The sequence below is a fragment of the Engystomops pustulosus genome, chromosome 7 (assembly GCF_040894005.1).
Source record: "Engystomops pustulosus chromosome 7, aEngPut4.maternal, whole genome shotgun sequence".
Classification (NCBI taxonomy): domain Eukaryota; kingdom Metazoa; phylum Chordata; class Amphibia; order Anura; family Leptodactylidae; genus Engystomops; species Engystomops pustulosus.
In genome coordinates this window covers 122067249-122086796 of record NC_092417.1, presented here as the reverse complement: position 1 = coordinate 122086796, position 19548 = coordinate 122067249, and the positions used below count along the sequence as shown (strand labels likewise).

At 44.1% G+C, this 19548-nt stretch overlaps 1 protein-coding gene across 8 annotated transcripts in view; it reads left to right on the top strand.

Moving 5' to 3' along the window:
- Window positions 1-9588: 9588 nt before the first annotated feature.
- Window positions 9589-19548, top strand: part of ZDHHC1 (zDHHC palmitoyltransferase 1) — a 29744-nt gene continuing 19784 nt past the window's right edge. Inside the window, exons 1-2 of one of the 8 annotated variants that reach the window (XM_072117714.1) lie at window positions 9589-9697; window positions 18574-18954. The gene's annotated coding sequence lies outside the window, so the exon portion shown is untranslated. Of the gene's footprint in view, window positions 9698-14408; window positions 14646-15586; window positions 15660-18573; window positions 18955-19548 lie in introns of those variants that run through there. The other 7 variants (XM_072117712.1, XM_072117717.1, XM_072117715.1 and 4 more) reach the window with 7 other exon arrangements.

Genomic DNA, 19548 nt, shown 5'->3' with positions numbered 1-19548 from the left:
TACATCAGCACCTTAAAGGCGCAGGCATAATTTATTTTTCAGGTAGTGCGGACTTGCCAGTTTTGCAAGTACGTACTACTGGTGGCAAAATGCCGCCTCTTAAAGGGTCCTCAATCTGCTGTCTGCGGCGGGAACTTCACCCGGTCTCATGGCAGAAGCAGTCCTGACTCTGACTATCCATGAATTCTGTCTGCCCTCATTCAGTTTGCTTAGTGATCTGGATGGCTGCATCGACTACACCTTGAGCAACAGTCTTAACCCCTTAACGACCTGTTTTTTCATTTCCATTTTTTACTATCTTTCTTCAAACATCTAGAACTTTTTTATTTTTACATGTAAGGGGTCTGTGAGGGCTTATTTTCTATGTAACAAATTGCACTCCATAGTGATGGTATTTATATCCCATGCTGTGTAGTGGGAAGCGGGAAAAACATTCCAAGTGCAGTGAAAATGGTGAAAAAACAAAATTGCTTTCTTGTGGGCTTGGATTTTACATCTCTCACTGTGCATCCCAAATGACATGTCTATTATCCCCACATTTGTATTGGTTTTATAATGTTTTCATACATTTACAAACATTAAAATCTCCAGTACAAAATCTTTTTTATTTTGCCATATTCTGGCACTAATAACCTTTTCATACTTCTAAAAAATGAAGAAGAGACGGGTCACTCACCACAACGTGAAGGTTTATTTCAGCCGGTTGGAGCAGGTAGAGAGGTACCGGACACGCCACAAACGACGGCGTCGTTTGTGGCGTGTCCGGTACCTCTCTACCTGCTCCAACCGGCTGAAATAAACCTTCACGTTGTGGTGAGTGACCCGTCTCTTCTTCATTTTTTGGATTTGTCCTACATACTGTGGTTGTCATACCTTACCCGGAGTGCACCACCCAGTGAATTTGCAGACCCAGCAGTTGTCAAGGTGGATCATATATGTGTAAAAGACGTAGTTGCCTGCAATTTTCTTCTGTTTTCTGTGCTATAATACATACTTTTCATACTTCTGTGGGTGGTGTCACTTTTTGTGACTTTTGATGAAGATTTCAATGCTATCGTTTTTAGGACTGTATTACCTTTTGATCACTTTTTATTTTTTTTTAATATTTTCCTAAATGGCAAATAATGGGGGTTATTTACTAAGGGTCCGATTCGCACATTTTCGTCGGGTTTCCCGTATTTTTCCGATTTGCGCCATTTTTCCCTGAATTGCCCTAGGATTTTGGCGCATGCGATCTGATTGTGGCACATCGGTGCCAGCTTTCACGTGACGGAAATCTGGGGGTGTGGCCGTCGGAAAACCTGACGGATTCGGTAAAACCGTGGAATGTTTTAAAAAAATGTGTCGCTTACCTGCACCAGGAATAGGATAGTGAACTCCGGCGGACTTCAGCACAGCAGCAACACCTGGTGGATATCGGCCGCACTACCTTAGTGAATCGCCGGAAGATCCGAATCCTCGACGGACAACGCGCCGCTGGATCGCGACAGGACCAGGTAAGTAAATCTGCCCCAATGTGTTTATGATTTTTACTGTTTATTTATATTTATATGACTTCTAGCGACACCTGGTGGATATCGGGCGCACTACCTTAGTGAATCCCCAGAAGACCCGAATCCTCAACGGACAACGCAGACTGTTTATTTATATTTATATGACTTCTAGGGAAAGGGGGTGATTTGAATTTTTATGTTTTTTTTAAAACTTTTTTTATTTTTACTATTTTTCAGACCCCCTATGGTACTTTAAACCTAGGTTGTCTGATTGATCCTACCATACACTGCCATACTACAGGTGTAATCCCGAGTACTGAAGTGATTATGTACATGTCTATCTTACAGCAATTGGCCTTTCCTGTATGTGATGAGAGGAATAGAGCCAATTGCTTCCTGAATGTCAGGGTCCATCTGTAAGATGTGCCAATGTTCATTAAAAATTCTATGGACCTCCTCAGCACCTTTACCAAATGTCATAATGGCCCTGAGAGGTTCAAAGGCTTACTCCTCTTTAGCTTGTGGGGTAAGAAGTACTTTTCGATCCTGGCTCAAAGCATATTGATAAGTATCATGATACGCCCTCCTCCTGTATCATCATCAATTGCCACGGAGCATCACTTCCAGGCAAGCTCCGCCCACTTCCAGTCTGACGCGATTTGCGTTATGTGTGGTGGAACGCAGATGGATTACAGGCGCTGCAAAAGTGAGCTTGTATTACATGGTGTTCCCATCCCAATGAAGGAGGTGGACTAAATGCATAGCTCCCAACCGTCCCGATTTTGACGGGACTTTCCCGTTTTTCGTACCTCTGCCCCGCGTCACGGGCAGCTATGAGATTGTCACGGATTTTCCCCCCAGGTCCCGCTGTGTCCCCATAGTAAATACTTTGAAAGCCAGAACTCACAGTACAGAATGGCTTCTACAGACATCGGGCAAGGAATCCTTTTCAGAGAAGTGTCGGCTTAGCGGAGAGAGCAGGGACCACGTCATCAGCTTCAGATCTCTGTCCATATATGGTCACTGCATCTCCTAGGGTTCCCCAGAGCAGACATCGGGCAGGGAATCCTTTTCAGAGAAGTGTCGGCTTAGCAGAGAGAGCAGGGACCACGTCATCAGGTCAGATCAGCATCTGTCCATATATGGTCTCCAGGGCTTCCCCAGACACAAGCTCTTTATTTAATTAAATTACATAAAGTTTTGCCCAGGCTGAGAATCGAACCTTGGACCTTCTGCACTGTAGACAGTAGCTTAACTAACTGAGCTATGTACCCAGTGATACAGAGCTGAGGATTTTTGGTAACTAAGACATGTTATCTGCTAATGTCAAACTGTGACACAGACTTACTGCACTAATATATAGAGAGGCATCTTCTCAGAGATTATTATTGTAATTATTGAGACAATTATTATTATAAATTTTATTATTTTTATTATTATGGAGACGATTATTAATAATAGAAAAAATAATAATAATCATCTCAATAATAATCTCCATAATAATAATAATAGTCGCAATAATTACAATAATCTCTGAGAAGATCCCTCTCTATATACCAAGGCATTAACCCCTTATGGATGCAGGGTTTTTTCGCTCATTTCTCGCTCTCCACCTTCAAAAATCCATAACTTTTTCATTTTTACGTCGTGTACAGAGCTGTGTGAGGGCTTAATTTGTGCGTAACAAATTTTACTTTCCTGTAATGTTATTTATTTTAACATGCCGTGTACTGCGAAGCTGAAAAAAAATTCCAAATGTAGAAAAATTGAAAAAAAAAACGCACGTGCACGTTCTTGTGGGCTCAGTTTTTACGACTTTGACTGTGCACTCAAAATAGCTTTATTCTTTGGTTCGGTGCGATCGCGGTGATACCAAATTTATATAGGTTTTATTGTGTTTTAATACATTTAAAAAAATTTAACAAATGTGTACAAAAAAGAAAAAAAAAATTTGCCATTTTCTGAAGCTAATAACTTTTTCATACTTTGGTGCACGGAGCTTTATGAGGTGTCATTTTTGGCGAAATGAGCCGATGTTTTCATTGCTACCATTTTGAGGTCTGTGCGACATATTGATCATTTTTTATTCCATTTTTTATGTGATGTAAAAAGGTGTAAAAGTCGCATTTCGGACATTTGGGCGCCATTTCCCGCCTAGGAGGTCACCGCCGGCCGTAACCGTTTTTATATTTTGATACCTAATATGTCTGTGATTTTTACTGTTTATTATGTTTTATATCAGTTCTAGCGAAAGGGGGGTGATTTGAATTTTTAATATTTTATTAATTTTTTTTCTTTTTTAAACTTTTTTTTTTCTTTCACTATTTTTTTAGACCATCTAGTGTACATTAACCCTAGATGGTCAGATCGTTCCTATTATATACTGCAATACTTCTGTATTGCAATATATGGCATTTTTGCAGCTCATTCATTACAATGAGCCACTGGCTCATTGTAACGAATCTGCAGAAGCCAGATAGCTTCGGGTCAAACGAAGACCCGAGGCTACCATGGCAACCGATCACCGCCCCCCGATGACGTTCGGGGGCGCGGCGATCAGAATAAAGATGGCGGCGGCAACGGACCGGTTAATAGCCGCGATCGGTGCAAGCAACGACCGCGGTTATTAGCGGTGGGGGTTTGCTGCAAAATGCAAAAACCCCCACCTTTGTATGAAGAGGACTCAGCCCGGGAGTTAGTTACCAAAATTCTAATCCTTGATAATCACAGAGCTAATAGCTCAGTTGGTTGAGGCGCTGTGTTATTATTGTTCATGGACACTGCAGGTTCTAGGTTCAAATCCCAATGAGGACATTTTTTTTTATTTTTTAATTGAGATGATTTTTATTATTATAATATGGCTAAAATTTGGGGCATGGCCAGGGAGTGAATGGGGGTGTGGCTTAGGGGGATCGCCGCGGCACACTACGCGTGCCGCCATTTTGTCCCTCTTTCCCTTTCACAGATGTTGGGAGGTATGTAAATGCCTGATGGAAGTAGTTCCTAACATCTCACCAATTTCTGTTCAGTGGGTGGGTCACTCCATCAGGCATGGCACACTTTTTAACACGCCCACTCATTCTATACTGTACTGCCATGCGATCGGTACCCTGTACACCACTGTGTTGTTACCTGGGATATTTAGACCATTGTCTTAGTCGGCCACACACAGGCACTGAAAGAGACTGTCGGCCACACACAGGCACTGTGTAGATCACAGATTAGTTATCCCCTGATGACGGAGGCAAGAGCCCTGCCTCTTGAAACTTGTCGGGATCACACCTGTATGTAGAGGGGGACCCTGTTGTCCCTGCTCTCTTAGTGACAGAGTCAGTAGTGCACATGGCAGAGTCTGTCCTTGTCAGGACAGGAGCTATATGGGGTGATAGGGAACAGTTCTGCAGAATAGGGCGTGATCCTGACAGGACCCCTGCTGCCTGTTCATTCCGTGTAACATCTGAGCTGGTAAGATCTAACCATTTATCTACTAATTGCAAGGTCTTTTTCCACAGCCAGTATTTTTTCATTGTTGGTGGTATTTATTTTTGGTTATTTTTAATGGCCTTTTATTACCTATCTTTTAAAAGTTATTTTTTATATTTATTTCCAAGCCAATTTTGGTATGGTTACAATTTATTGGTTTTGATTATTGCAGCTTTTGAGTCCTAGGTCATTGGGACATGTTCACACATTTGTTTCTAGGCCATAAAATCACCTCAATCCCATGTCTGTTCAGTTTATCTGTTGTCTGATGTTTTACCTTCACAAGATTAGGTTAACCCCCATTCTTTTGCAATAATGTAGCTCCCGTGTCCTCAGGACACAGATCGTAATGAGAATGTGCATTTCTTTCCCCTGCAGGACCTGTAGCCTCCAGGAGGATATTACTACCCAGAGGCTGCAGGACCTGTGATGATGTCATGATCACATGACCTGCAGGGGAACCCTGTGCACAGAGCAGCACCAGTGAGGTGAGGGTGCACATGTTAGGGACCAAGGGAAGGGAAGAACATGGGGGGTAACTGTGTGGAGGACATTGCTGGGGGGGTTGTGTGGGGCACATTACCTACTGGGAGGCTATGTGGGCATATTACTGAGGGGCTGTGTGAGGGACATTACTGGGGGACTGTGTGAGGGACATTACTGGGGGACTGTGTGAGGGACATTACTTGGGGGCTGTGTGAGGGACATTACTTGGGGGCTGTGTGTATATTTCGCTCTGTTATGGTGCCGACCCTGCGCTCCTTCATGGAGAGGGGATTGGTGTGCAGTTCTACTCCCTCCTCGTCTCTAGCTCTCTCTTTTTCCCTCAGGGGTAAAGTCGGTTTACGAACGCTAAGAAGATGGCGCTGGCTGGTCCCATTTAAAAAGTGATTTATTTGCTCAAGACTATATTAAAATATTTATAAAAAGAAATAAAATATTCATAGAACAACACATTTCGCGCTTGGGCTAAGAGCTTCCTCTGGTCTCCAGCGCTCTGACGTATGCTTGTTTGAATGTACCCTTTGGGCTTACGCAGGGCCAGGGTTTGGGCCCCAAACTGGACATTTGCCCAGGACCCCCTGAAATAGAAGATTATCTTCTTTCAAATGAATCGGAGATCTTCACGTTTACATAAAAATCACTCCTGACAGCACTTTAACAGTTAATATCTCCGTTTTCCTAGAAACACAAATTTAAAAGAAGAGACTCTCCTCTTTCATAGAAAAAAAGTGAGTTTCTAGGTGCCACAGAGCCAGAGATATAGCCCTCTGAAGTGTACACCCCCCACCCCCACCTCCAGATTCCCTAGCCATCAGGCTGCAGGGAGAATTTGTTGGATGCTGCACACAATATTAGGGCTCATTCACACTGCCGTCTGCGGGGCCGTACATGCGGCCGCAAATTTAGACGGCAATAGCGGCACGGCGGGGATCCGGTGCCACACATGTGTGGCACCGATCCGGGCAACACACCGCAAAAAGATAGAGCAAGCTCTATCTTTCCTATGGAGGGAGGAGGGGTCACCTCCTCCTCACCGCCAGCACACGGTGGTATGCTCGCACGGCGGGCATACCGCGTGTGAATGTACCCTTAACAATATAAAAAATTGACTAAATATATGTTACTAAATTTTGATAAGGGATAATATCAACTAATGTTCATGTTTTTAACCCTTTCCTATGCAAAACAATCTAAAAACACACTTGCTCTCTGATTGTCTTTTATTTCGTGATTTTTTTTTTCAGAAATTGGGCAATATCTCATATCTCTCATATCTATCTACTGTATATATAATCTACGTTAGTAGTTCTGCATCTAGAAATCTATATCATCTTTCATATTTATCTTCTATCATCCATCTACATATCATCTGTATATCTCCTATATAATTTTCGTACATCCCATTTTACAGATTGCCTTACCATACTACTGAGTGTAACTACAAAGTGTTATTATTGTGCAGGGATAAAGGAGCCTCTTACTCACTGTGACTTATCATAAAATAGTTTTATTTTGGGCCCCCACTTTTAGTTTTGCCCAAGGCCTCACTTTGTCTAAAACCAGCCCTGGGCCTACGACCATGGGCAGGTATTCCATATGCATGAGCCGACTTGCAGGGCTGCAAATTTTAGAGCAGGACCTACTCCTGCCCAAGTTTGCGGCTCAAGCAGTCTTTTGCTATTGTCATCATGTATTACTGAAAATATAGAATGAAGTGCTTGTTATTTGTTAGCCGTCTCTGAGCCGGTACCACTTTCTGCCAAGGGCCCCCGGAAACAATGTTAGAGATGTCTAAGAGCCACTCTCTTCCCAATCTGCTCCACTATATATAATAACCTCAACCCCCACCCCCCGTGTACTGGGGTGTATTTTAATGACTGGAATGTGTCTGCTTCATTTTGGCAGATGTTATAGCCATATGACTAAGTGATTCCAATATGTTCCTCTACTGTGTTCATGGAGAAGGAATCCTCACAATGTGGAAACACCCACACTGCACATTTTACTATCACTACCTCGAAATAAACAGTTAGTGGTGTGATCACCGGGTCTGTGTGCTCAACATTCAGAAAAAAAGCATTCACGTTGTACAGTTGTAGTGTATTCCCTGTCCTGTTTAGACGTCTCATTCTGGTGTCAGTATTCTCGCTGGTTTACAATAGAGGTGGCTAGAATGGAGTCACCAGGATGAGGTCTCCCTCTGGTGTCTGCATTCTAGACTGTTCACTACAGAGGTGGCTAGAATGGAGTCACCAGGATGAGGTCTCCCTCTGGTGTCTGCATTCTAGACTGTTCACTACAGAGGTGGCTAGAATGGAGTCACCAGGATGAGGTCTCCCTCTGGTGTCTGCATTCTAGACTGTTCACTACAGAGGTGGCTAGAATGGAGTCACCAGGATGAGGTCTCCCTCTGGTGTCTGCATTCTAGACTGTTCACTACAGAGGTGGCTAGAATGGAGTCACCAGGATGAGGTCTCCCTCTGGTGTCTGCATTCTAGACTGTTCACTACAGAGGTGGCTAGAATGGAGTCACCAGGATGAGGTCTCCCTCTGCTGTCTGCATTCTAGACTGTTCACTACAGAGGTGGCTAGAATGGAGTCACCAGGATGAGGTCTCCCTCTGGTGTCTGCATTCTAGACTGTTCACTACAGAGGTGGCTAGAATGGAGTCACCAGGATGAGGTCTCCCTCTGGTGTCTGCATTCTAGACTGTTCACTACAGAGGTGGCTAGAATGGAGTCACCAGGATGAGGTCTCCCTCTGCTGTCTGCATTCTAGACTGTTCACTACAGAGGTGGCTAGAATGGAGTCACCAGGATGAGGTCTCCCTCTGGTGTCTGCATTCTAGACTGTTCACTACAGAGGTGGCTAGAATGGAGTCACCAGGATGAGGTCTCCCTCTGGTGTCTGCATTCTAGACTGTTCACTACAGAGGTGGCTAGAATGGAGTCACCAGGATGAGGTCTCCCTCTGCTGTCTGCATTCTAGACTGTTCACTACAGAGGTGGCTAGAATGGAGTCACCAGGATGAGGTCTCCCTCTGGTGCCTCATTCGTATGCACCTCTCCCAGCTACCCGTGCAGTCAGGCAGCCGGTGACATCATCCGGCAATTTTGATTTCTTGCACAGCTGCACAGGATACCTGCTAGCTGTGCAAAACGAAGATTTGCAACAGGAGTGCTGGATGACATAACAAGCTGCCTTACTGCGCGGTAGCTGGGAGCGCTGCATACGAATGAGGCGTGGGGTGCGGGGCGTGCATGAATTAGCCTTCGGAGAAGCCAGGTGGGGCTCATCAGACGAGACCCTGATCGTCTCTGGCTTATTTGAATGGATATAAAAGGTTATTTTCTCCATACCACGGGGGCATCAGAGGAAGCGCAAAGTGGCTCCATCATGAGCATATAAGGTAACGAGAGTGTCATATGGGACAGTCTACCACCGAGAAAACGGTGGTAGATGTCCTTTAACCCCTTCACGCACAGCGACGGATATATCCGTCTCAGAGCTATGAAGGGTGTCTGAAGAGGGCTCACGGGCTGTGCCCTCTTCATACAGAGATGGGCTTTGCTGCATGTTGCAGCAAAGATCTATTGCTTACACCCACGGCGGAGCCGGAGGCACTCAAAACACAGCGGCGTATGTGCGGCACCATCTTTCTTGTGATCGTCGCTCCGCCGAACGTCATCAGGGACCGTCGATTGGTTGCCATGACAGCCTCCGGTCTTTGTCAGACCCAAGGCTGCATGGTTTCAGAAGATTTGTTACAATAGGCCAGTGGCTCATTGCAATGAATCATATGCAAAAACACCATATGTTTCAATACAGTATGTGAGAAGGTACAAGGGGCCATTATTGATGGCAGATGTGTGTCACCGAGGTGCCTGGCCTCAGTGAAGTGAGCCGGTTAATGTTTGGTCAGGAACCTTAGGTTTCTAACAATATTAATGTAGCAAAGCTGCTTTATGCAGTTGATCCGGGCCGGCTTTCATTGGAGTAGTCAAGAGCAGGGTGGGTGACTACTCCCACATATCCAGGCCAGGTTTTGGCTGAGAGATAAAGCCAGGAAGCTCAGGTGAGCTGGGGGATGATGTGTTTGCAGTCTGGAAGTCTCTGCTATACTGCATGCAGAGCTGGAGGTGTTACACAGCCAAGGATCAGCAATAGTGACATTGTTTGGTTATGCTGCTGGATGGAGACACAACCTACAAAGGACTGTGAGTCAAGCCTGTTTATATGGACTGTATTTTCTGTTATATGCTGAAGCAAGCTATTCTGTTTCGTTAAACTGTTTTGGAAAGAAATAAAACAGCTACCTGGACTGTTACTGAAGTTGCCATTTGAGTTGATCCCCTACAAGTAGTATTGCAGTATATGGTAGGAACGATTAGCCCATCTAGGGTTAAAGTACCCAAGATGGTCTAAGAAATAGTGAAAACAAAAAAAGTTTAAAAAATGTAAAAAATTAATAAAACATTAAAAATTCAAATCACCCCCCCTTTCCCTAGAACTGATATAAAACAGTAAAAATCAAACACATTAGGTATCGCCGCGTATTTTTCCACATTTTGAATTTTTTTCCAGCTTCCCAGTACACGGCATGAAATAATAAATAACATCACGGAAAAGTAAAATTTGTTATGCACAAAATAAGCCCTCACACCGCTCTGTACACGGAAAAATTAAAAAGTTATGGATTTTTGAAGGTAGAGAGCGAGAAATGAGCGAAAAATCCAGCGTCCGTTAAGCAGTTGTGCCTAAAGAGCATGTTCTTAGTTTGTAATACTTTTTTTTTTTACTGTGCCTCAACACAATTGTGTTGTACGCTGTAATGAAAGTGCACCAAAAATAAAAAGGTGCAGCTGTGTGTCCCCAACCACCAAAGAACTTGGTAAACAAAATAAATAAATATCCTGACACATCTTTACCCTCTCCACCAAAGCAAGAGGTGTCATCTTCAGCTCCCCTCTGCTGATGACACAATGTAATGTCACATCCAAATCTGAACCCGACTTCAGAGCCGGCACTTGCAGAAGAAAGAAGGTAGCTGTTCCTACGCTGCTTCGGGGGGAACGAGGAAAGGTGAGGTTATTTTTCTTTCCCGGAGGAGGGACAGTGTGGCTACATGGGGGAGGGGGGTGGGCAGTGTGGCTACGCGTGGAAGGGGGGCAGCGTGGCTACTGGACAGCGGCTCACCAAGGGGCCCAATAAGTAGGCCCCTGGGCGACAGAGCCTAAAACCTTGAACCGGCCCTGATTACACAGACAGATATTTATCCACAAGAAACCAAGCTTATACAACCTAATTTTAGTTTTACAGTGAAACTACAGTGTGTACTCAAGTAGAAGTCAAGTTTTTCAGCACAAAAAATGGGCTGAAACAACTTAACTCAGTTTAAACTTAATCTGTAAAAACCCCAAAATGTGTACTCACCTTCCAACGCTCCTCGGCAAGTCCTCTTCTTTCCATCGATGCTCTTGCTTTTTGTCATCATAGTTTGTGCCAATGCCAGTGCACACACTAGAATGTCAGGAAGCAGCTGACGTCACAATGCAAACAACGGCGCTGCACGGAAAAACGGAGCCGAGGCATCGATGGAAAGAAGCGGACCTGCCAGGGGGGGGGGGGGGGGGGGGGGTGTCGGAAGGCGAGTCCACATTTTGTTTCTTTCTTATAGGGTGGGCATTCTTCGCGCAGGAGCTACAGACTATATACTGGGGGCAATCGCTATATATAGGGGGGGCAGAGGCTGCTGGCCATATACTGGGAGGCAGGGGCTACAGGCTGTATACTGGGGGCATGAGCTGGCAGGCTTATATACTAGGCTTATACTCGAGTCAATAGATTTTCCCATTTTTTTGTATTAAAATTAGGTACTTCGGCTTATAATTGGGTAGTCTTATACTCAAGTATATACAATATATTAAAGATCTTCTTCGCAAAAAAAAAAATAGTTGCTTTTTCAATGATCGCATTACACAGGAAATAAATCAAGAGAAAACTGTGATTTTAAGAAGTTTTTATTTATTTTTATTATTTTATAAAACTTTGCTCAGACTTTTTTTTTTTTTTTTAAATGTGCCTCTAGGGGACATATGTTTGCAACATATATATCTGTGTGATAGCAGGGAGGCTATACTTACATCCTCCTGCTTGCAGGCCTCTGTTTGTAAATCTTCTCTCCTGACACAGGCTTGATCAAGGATCCAAGATGCAATAGAATCTAGAGGGGTGGAATACAAACTTATAAGTAATATAAGTAGATTGTAGAAATAGGAGATGCACACTGTGTGGAGGAGGCAAGGTGCAGCTCACAAGGTGAGGGGCAAGGTGGGGGTCACAAGGTGAGGGAGGGGGAGGCGAAGTGAGGGTCACAGTGTGAGTGAGGGAGGGGGAGGCGAGGTGGGGGGTCACAAGGTGAGAGAGGCCACAATGCGATTGGCAGGGGATTATAAGTGGGGGAGCACGATAAATATAAGGGTTTTAATGAGTGGTGGGGCTATAAAAAAAAATAAAAAAAAGTGCTTGTTAGTGAAGTGCCCTTCACTAACGGAGGTAAGATCACAGATGTTCCTGGCGCCATCTCAGCAGATGAGTTGTCCTGCCTCTGGATGCTGCCGCGGTTTGCTTGCTGGTCCGGCTGTACTACCTGACAGCATCAGCGCCTATATTTGCAGATCAACACAGAATGCGACCTATTGACTTGTCCCAGTGACGATCCACATGTGACCCCCCCCCACCGTTCTCCGCATGCAAACTGCAGCCCAGATATGTAACTGGGAGACCTCCAAATCAGCAGACGGACCCCCATGTGACAGATTGTACCGCGCATAGAGCACAGGGGGACCCCCTGACAGACTGCACCACACATACAGCACAGACGGATGCCCTATGTGACAGATTACATCCTACATACAGCAGACATACCCCCTATGTGACAGACTGCACCCCGCATACAGCACAGACTTTGTGGCAGCCTGTACCTATTATATATAGTGTATGTCCCCAATGAGGCAATATGCATCTATTATACCTGTTATGATCCATATGCAAACCTTAAAGCAAATATGTCATCAGAAATTGCTCAAATAAACCACTACCAGTATGTTGTCACGCATCTGAGCAGCTTCTAGATGATTTTTCTTTCATGGACTGGTGTGGTTGCATCATCCAGAAAATCAACTTTGAAGTTAGATGTAAATTGGTTTTATGAAGTCAGGGAGGCGGAGAGTTTAAAGGGGTTATCCGGGTATAAAAATGTACTTCGGGCCGCCCTGGGGTAGGCTATTTAAAAATAATAAACGTGTACTTACCTCATCCGGCGCTGCTAATGTCCCGCGCCGCGGTCCGTCTCATCTGTGCGCCGGTTTGTTTAAAAGGGTGCACAGGGAGCTTCCTACCCCTGCAAATAAACAGGGACATCCATTGGTGTGGGGGCTGCAGAGAACATGAATTTCTGGGTGGCTTTGGGGAACATCAATTTCTTTGGGGATTGTTATTTGCCCATTATATATATAACATTATATACTGGAGGTTTGTGGGGGACATTACTGAATGGGGTCTGTGGGGACATACCTTATTCAGTGTTTGGGGGCATTATTTAGTGTGGGAATTATTCGGTGGCTCCAAATTAGATAATTAGAAAGGGTCACTTTGCAGGGGCATTATCAGAGGCGACTGGTATTATGTGCATTATTACATGTTAGGCCATGTTTAGGGAACATTATCAGGTGGGTGGCACAATGAGGGAGTAATGTAACGTATGGGGCCAAATTATTGTGGAGAGTCAGTTATTGTGGGGGCTAAAATGGGGATAGTGTAGTATGTGTAAACTAGAATACAGGCGGTCCCCTACTTAAGAACACCTGACTTACATACGACCCCTAGTTACAAACGGACCTCTGGATTTTGGTAAATTACTGTACTTTAGTCCTAGGCTTCAATAAACAGCTATAACAGTTATCACAGGTGTCTGTAATTAAGATTTATTGTTTATCCTGGTTTTTATGACAATTCAACATTTTTAAAATCCAATTGTCACAGACACCAAAAAAATTTTGACTGGTGTTGCAATAATAAAGTATATGGTTCTGACTTACATACAAACTCAACTTAAGAACAAACCTACAGAACCTATCTTGTATGTAACCCGGGGACTGCCTGTATTTTAGGCTTATAAATTGTGTATTCCGTGTAGTCTTCTTACAGTATTTGGAAGTAGAGTGTTAGAGGTAGCAGCAGGATAACCGTGTTATGGGACCAAGATATAGGAACAATAAAGAACATAAGATGTCTATGTGGTAAACTTTACAGGGAGGACATGTGGCTGAAGAGGAGACGTGGTGATGCTGGGGCTAATGGAGAAGATAGAGAACAACTACAGTCCGAGGACACATCACCTGCAGGCAATGGATGGAATAAGTAGGGATTTCTCCTGAATTTTCAATTGGTTTTGGCGGGAAACTCATTTGAGGGGGTCATGTACAAGAATGGTCACTACTGTCAATTTAATACAAATGCATTGGGGCCCGTGCCCCAGATCTTTTACCACCCGAGCAACGCCCCTGGTAAAAAGTTTCAGAAACAGGGTGAGCTCCACTTTAATATTAAACTCTCTGCCTCCATGAATTTATACATCGAACTTCAAAGTTGATTTTCAGGATGATGCCACCACACTGGGTCATGAAAGAAACATCATCTAGAAGCTGTTGGCAACATATTGGCACTGGTGTATCAGGCCAATTTCTGATGACAGGTTCCTTAAAGCCTCCCCAATGTGACACACTGCTCCCCTTGGACCCCGGGATGCTCTGCATGTGTAACCCCCCTGCACACACACCTACAGCCCCTGGAGCAGATGATGTACTCACCCTGACAATCCCTCCACACACTGCACGCAGGCAGAAAACAGGAAGCATCTCTATAACCTCAGTCACATGATCTGGAGGGACATGTGACCAGTGACATCACATCTCGTCCTGGTAACTGCATTGTAGCAGCTCCCGTCCTGGTGTACACAGCGGATGATACTGCTTTAGTGACCTCCGCAGGTATCTGCCATGAACGTGGGTGAGTGAAGCCTCGGCAGACTAGGTTGTGACGATCTCGTCGCTCTGGAGATGTGGATAGAACTGGTGCAGAGTGGACCTGCCACCATTACCCACGGTAACCAGACGCATTAGTACAATTTGTTGCTATGGGTGACTGCTTATGGTTGTCACTAGTGGTGAGGACGCCGGAGGTTTGGAGCTGGGTGATCGTGCATTGTGATGTCCACAAACCATGGTGGTCGCTTGTATGTGTGTCCACCATGTTTAATTGTAGGCACTGTCAGGCTTGCAGTCTATCTGTCGCATGTAGTGACTTGCAAGAGACTTTGCATGTGATGCAGGAATCCTCTTTCACATGTGGAATATAAACTATAGTGTATAGCAGGCCTCCCCATACAGGCAAATCTTATTACCGCCCCTCCCCCATCTGCGGCACACAGTACAGTGTCTTATCCTCCACAATATCATATTAATATATTATAGTATAGTATTAACATTTTGACAGACCCTCTAGACTATACCATCACCCCAGACCAAGGCGATTCAAGCCGAAACACCTGTTGGGGTGGCACCATTGCGCAGGCTCCCAGTGGCATCATTATTATATTGATCGAACAAGCAGAAATTTCATCTAGTGACATTGCTGATGTCAGTAGTCGCAGCTGAAGGTTCTGATGCTCAAACCCAAAAACGGGCACAATTCATGGATTGTGCTTGATAAAGATTCATTGTGAATCGAAACATTGCGCCTGTTAACTTGTGAATAAAGCCTTTTGGGATTTAACCCTGCGGTGCTGTGGCTTCCTCCATGAATCATTGGTGATGTCTGTCTTTTTTTGCAAGGATTTAGAGAAATGTTTTGTCTGGGTTCCATCCTTGCGGCTGTGTCGGGCTCTGAAACTGGATAAAAACAAAGTTACTTTGTTATCTTTCATACCATGCCCAAACAATTGTGCGTCACTAAACAAGCCAACCACTGAAACACAATGGGCTCCTTCCCAAACTGGTTCCTTCAGGTCACTAAGAGACTGTACATAGAAACACACAGCTTACTGTAGGAGCAGGAATCTGGAGATATGGAATTGAGAGTGATTCCATCTGGAACTAACTCATACTCGGCATAACAAAAGTATGTATATATAGTAAAGGATATATACTTTGTCTAATAAGTGAGGCAGACTTTGTGTATAACTAACATATGAAGGTGGATCTTGAATATTCCTTTTGTATTCTAAGTTGGGGACAATAATAGAGAATGCATTCTAGAAATCACACATGCCTGATATATCATCCTTTAAGATAAATCAAAAAAATCTAAAACCCAGAAAAAGCAAAAAAAAAAAAAATAAATTAAATACATGTACACATGTCCTGAATGAGTCTAATTTATATAGTCCAACTTTATCTTCTTTTTCCTTGCCAGATGCTGCACTCGAGACCTTTTGGCCTTTTAGAGAAAATTAGAAAATTATTATTATACATTTGCCTGGACACCAATCATGCCCCTGATATGTCCATTTTCCATAAAGACCCGAGGCTGTCATGGCAACCAATGCATTAGACCACCACCACCCCCCCCCCCCAACCGCACCCTCCCCAATGTGCCCATGTGCCACCAGGATTTGGATGCTTTGGGTGATACCGATGGGTGTTTGTTGCAATATGCAATAAACGCCCACCTTGTATGGAGAGCCCTCTCGATACCCCTGCACCCGGCATGTGATGTAGTAGTACGTCACATGTTGGTAAGGGGTTTTAAGAACAGAGCAGAGCAGCTCACAAGGATTCCATCCCAGCCTTTATCTAGTTAATTCATACATTAATCACTCTGAAATCATCTTTTTTTATTACGTAAATGAGGCTGGTCACATGGGCAGAAAAAGTGATATCACCCCTGTTACTCCTCTTCCCTTTGCCCATGTCTGTGTGTAATCTATATAAAGGAATTGCTAGTGCTTGTTTTAGAGACACAGACTTTAGCTACACAAGTAGTGTATAAGAATAACAGCATGTGAAGCTGTTACACATGGCTGCATTCTGTAGCAGTTGTATAGGAGTATCTCATACACACACAGGCTGCAAGGGTGCCAGAACCAGGAAGCACATAGAGGAGACTGCACCAGGAGTGTCACATCATTATACAGGCAATCAGTTGTGTACAGGAGTATCTCTTACACACAGGCTGTGGGGGGTGCCTGTGCCAGCACCAGCAAGTACAGAGAGGAGCCAGCACCAGGGGTGTCACATACAGGATGCAGTCGTGTGTATAGGAGTATCTCATACACACGAGCTACACGGGTGCTACAGGAACCAGGAAGTACATAGAAGTGCCAGCACCAGGAGTGTCCTATCATTATACCGACTATCAGTCGAGCACTGGGGGTGTGGCTGTGCCTCACGCTCATGAAAAAGCTGTACTGCAGAATATGATAATGACTCATTAGACCTTTCACAGGTCATTTGCATACATCATTAGAACCTGATTGTTTAAGTTTACAGGCATGTAGAGGGACAATGCAGGGAAAGGGGCAATGCTTTCTAATGGCAGTTTATGAAAATATATTTAGTTTTGGGTGGTTAATTTGACTGACAAGTTCTCTTTAAATCTATGCTAAATATCCTATATTTTCTCTATTTCAATTTGTGCTATTGCCATCTCATTTTTGTGCGACACATAGCAAAGCCTTGGCTATTTTTGTTGTTCCTATAGACCAGGGGTGCACAACCCAAGGCCCGCCAACCCTCAGCTTGCGGCCCCGCCCTGCTGCCTGCAGTTTCCAGTGCAGCAGCATCGGGTCCGCAATTCTATTCTGTTTTTGCTGTGATTTGCGGCAAAAACGGAATAAAACAAGTCTGCAGTAAGCACACTGTCCTTGAGAACCTGTCCAGCTGCTGTACAGAGGGGAACACATGACATGACCATCCGGCTTCTCTATACAGCCTACCTACGGAACAGCGCTGCTCACAGTGTGGGAGGACTAGAACTGTGGGCAGCAGTGGGGGAGGACTAGAACTGTGGGCAGTAGTGGGGGAGGACTAGAACTGTGGGCAGCAGTGGGGGAGGACTAGAACTGTGGGCAGCAGTGGGGGAGGACTAGAACTGTGGGCAGCAGTGGGGGAGGACTAGAACTGTGGGCAGCAGTGGGGGAGGACTAGAACTGTGGGCAGCAGTGGGGGAGGACTAGAACTGTGGGCAGCAGTGGGGGAGGACTAGAACTGTGGGCAGCAGTGGGGGAGGACTAGAACTGTGGGCAGCAGTGGGGGAGGACTAGAACTGTGGGCAGCAGTGGGGGTGGACTAGAACTCTGGGCAGCAGTGGGGGGGGAGCACAAGAACTGGAGGAGTATTATAGTAGTTATATTCTTGTACATAGGGGGCGGTATTATAGCAGCTATACTCTTTTCACCACAGGCAGCAAAAAGGTTAGAATTCTCCCTGTGCAGCAGATAACAATTATAAATACCTGGCTAGCTGCAGGCAGGGCACAGTACTGGGGTCTACCAGAGCCCCTGTGTGCAGCCAGTTATACACAATTACCTGCTGCTTGGGTTCAGATAATTTCCACCATTATTATCGTCTTGTGTTAATACGTGAAATCAGTGTTGGCATCAACCGCAGGTATTAGCGGTGGGGGTTTGCTGTATTATGTAACAAACCCCACCTGTGTATGAAGACGGGTCAGCCCGTGAGCCCTCTTCATACACCCCCGCACCTCTGAACCGTACACGTACGGCACGGAGCGTGAAAGGGTTAAAGGACATCTACCATCAGATTACTTGATGGTAGATGATTATTATTTACCTCCCTGTCCTGTACCCCGTGTGTACCAAGCTTAATAACTTTTTGTGGCAACATTTCTGTAAAAAATAAGTTTATATAATATGCAAATATGCACCATCAGGCTCCACTGTAATATAACTTATTCACACCCCTTCTGAGAGCTCGTGATGTCAACTTCTGTCTTTTCAAATCTTTTTTTAATTTAGCTGTTGCTACAGTTGTCTCCTACTTGACTTTTTTTTTTTTTTTTCTTTCATATCTAGATTGTCAGAAGTTGACATCGATTTGTAAGTAGTTTATCCTGAAACTGGAGTCCAGCATGGGAAACTTTGGATACACCTCGCTTTTTCCAGTCTGGGCCAGAGCAAGCACTATTGTCTGTGGAGAATAAACCTTTTGTTGAGAATAATGGATATCTGCCCAGTGTGGACTTTTCTACTAATGTTTATGATACAGCAGTTTTAATCTAATTCTTACTTATTATAAATTCTGAATACTATAAACTGCTGCCTTGATATTTATGTATCAAAATATCCACAAAGGCCCCGATGCTCGTAAACCAGAACACTTGGTTTTGGAAGAAGTATCAGTAACTTAAATCCGAGTCAGACTCCTCTTGCAGGCCTACAACCACATTGATTCTGGTAAGTTGTTGCATGAACTTTTTCAGCCAAAACATATATTGATGAAGAAAAAAAATTATATATATATATATATATATACAGGCAGTCCCCGACTTTGGAACACTTGACTTTACAGACAAACCTCCCTGACCTAATCAAGTTTACTGAAAATCCTTGTTCCCATGACAGCAAAAAATGTTGAAAGTCCAAATGTCACTGGGCTAAACAAAAATTTTGTCTGGAGCTGCAATTATAAAGTATGGATGTTCTGGCTTAGATACAAATTCAACTTAATAACAAACCAAAAGAGCCTACTGTATCTTGTATGTAACCTGGGGACTGCCTGTATATATACCCTGCTCAAAAAAAAGGGAACACTCAAATAACACATCCTAGTTCTGAATGAATGAAATATTATCTTTGATTACTTTATTCTGTTCAAAGTTAAATGTGCTGACAACAAAATTACAAAATAAATCTTCAATGGAAATCAAATTTATTAACCAACAGAGGCCTGAAATTTGGAGTCATCCACAAAATTAAAGTGGAAACACAAGCTACAGACTAAACCAAAGTTCTTAAAGAGGACCTGTCAGCTAAAGCAAGCAGCTCCTA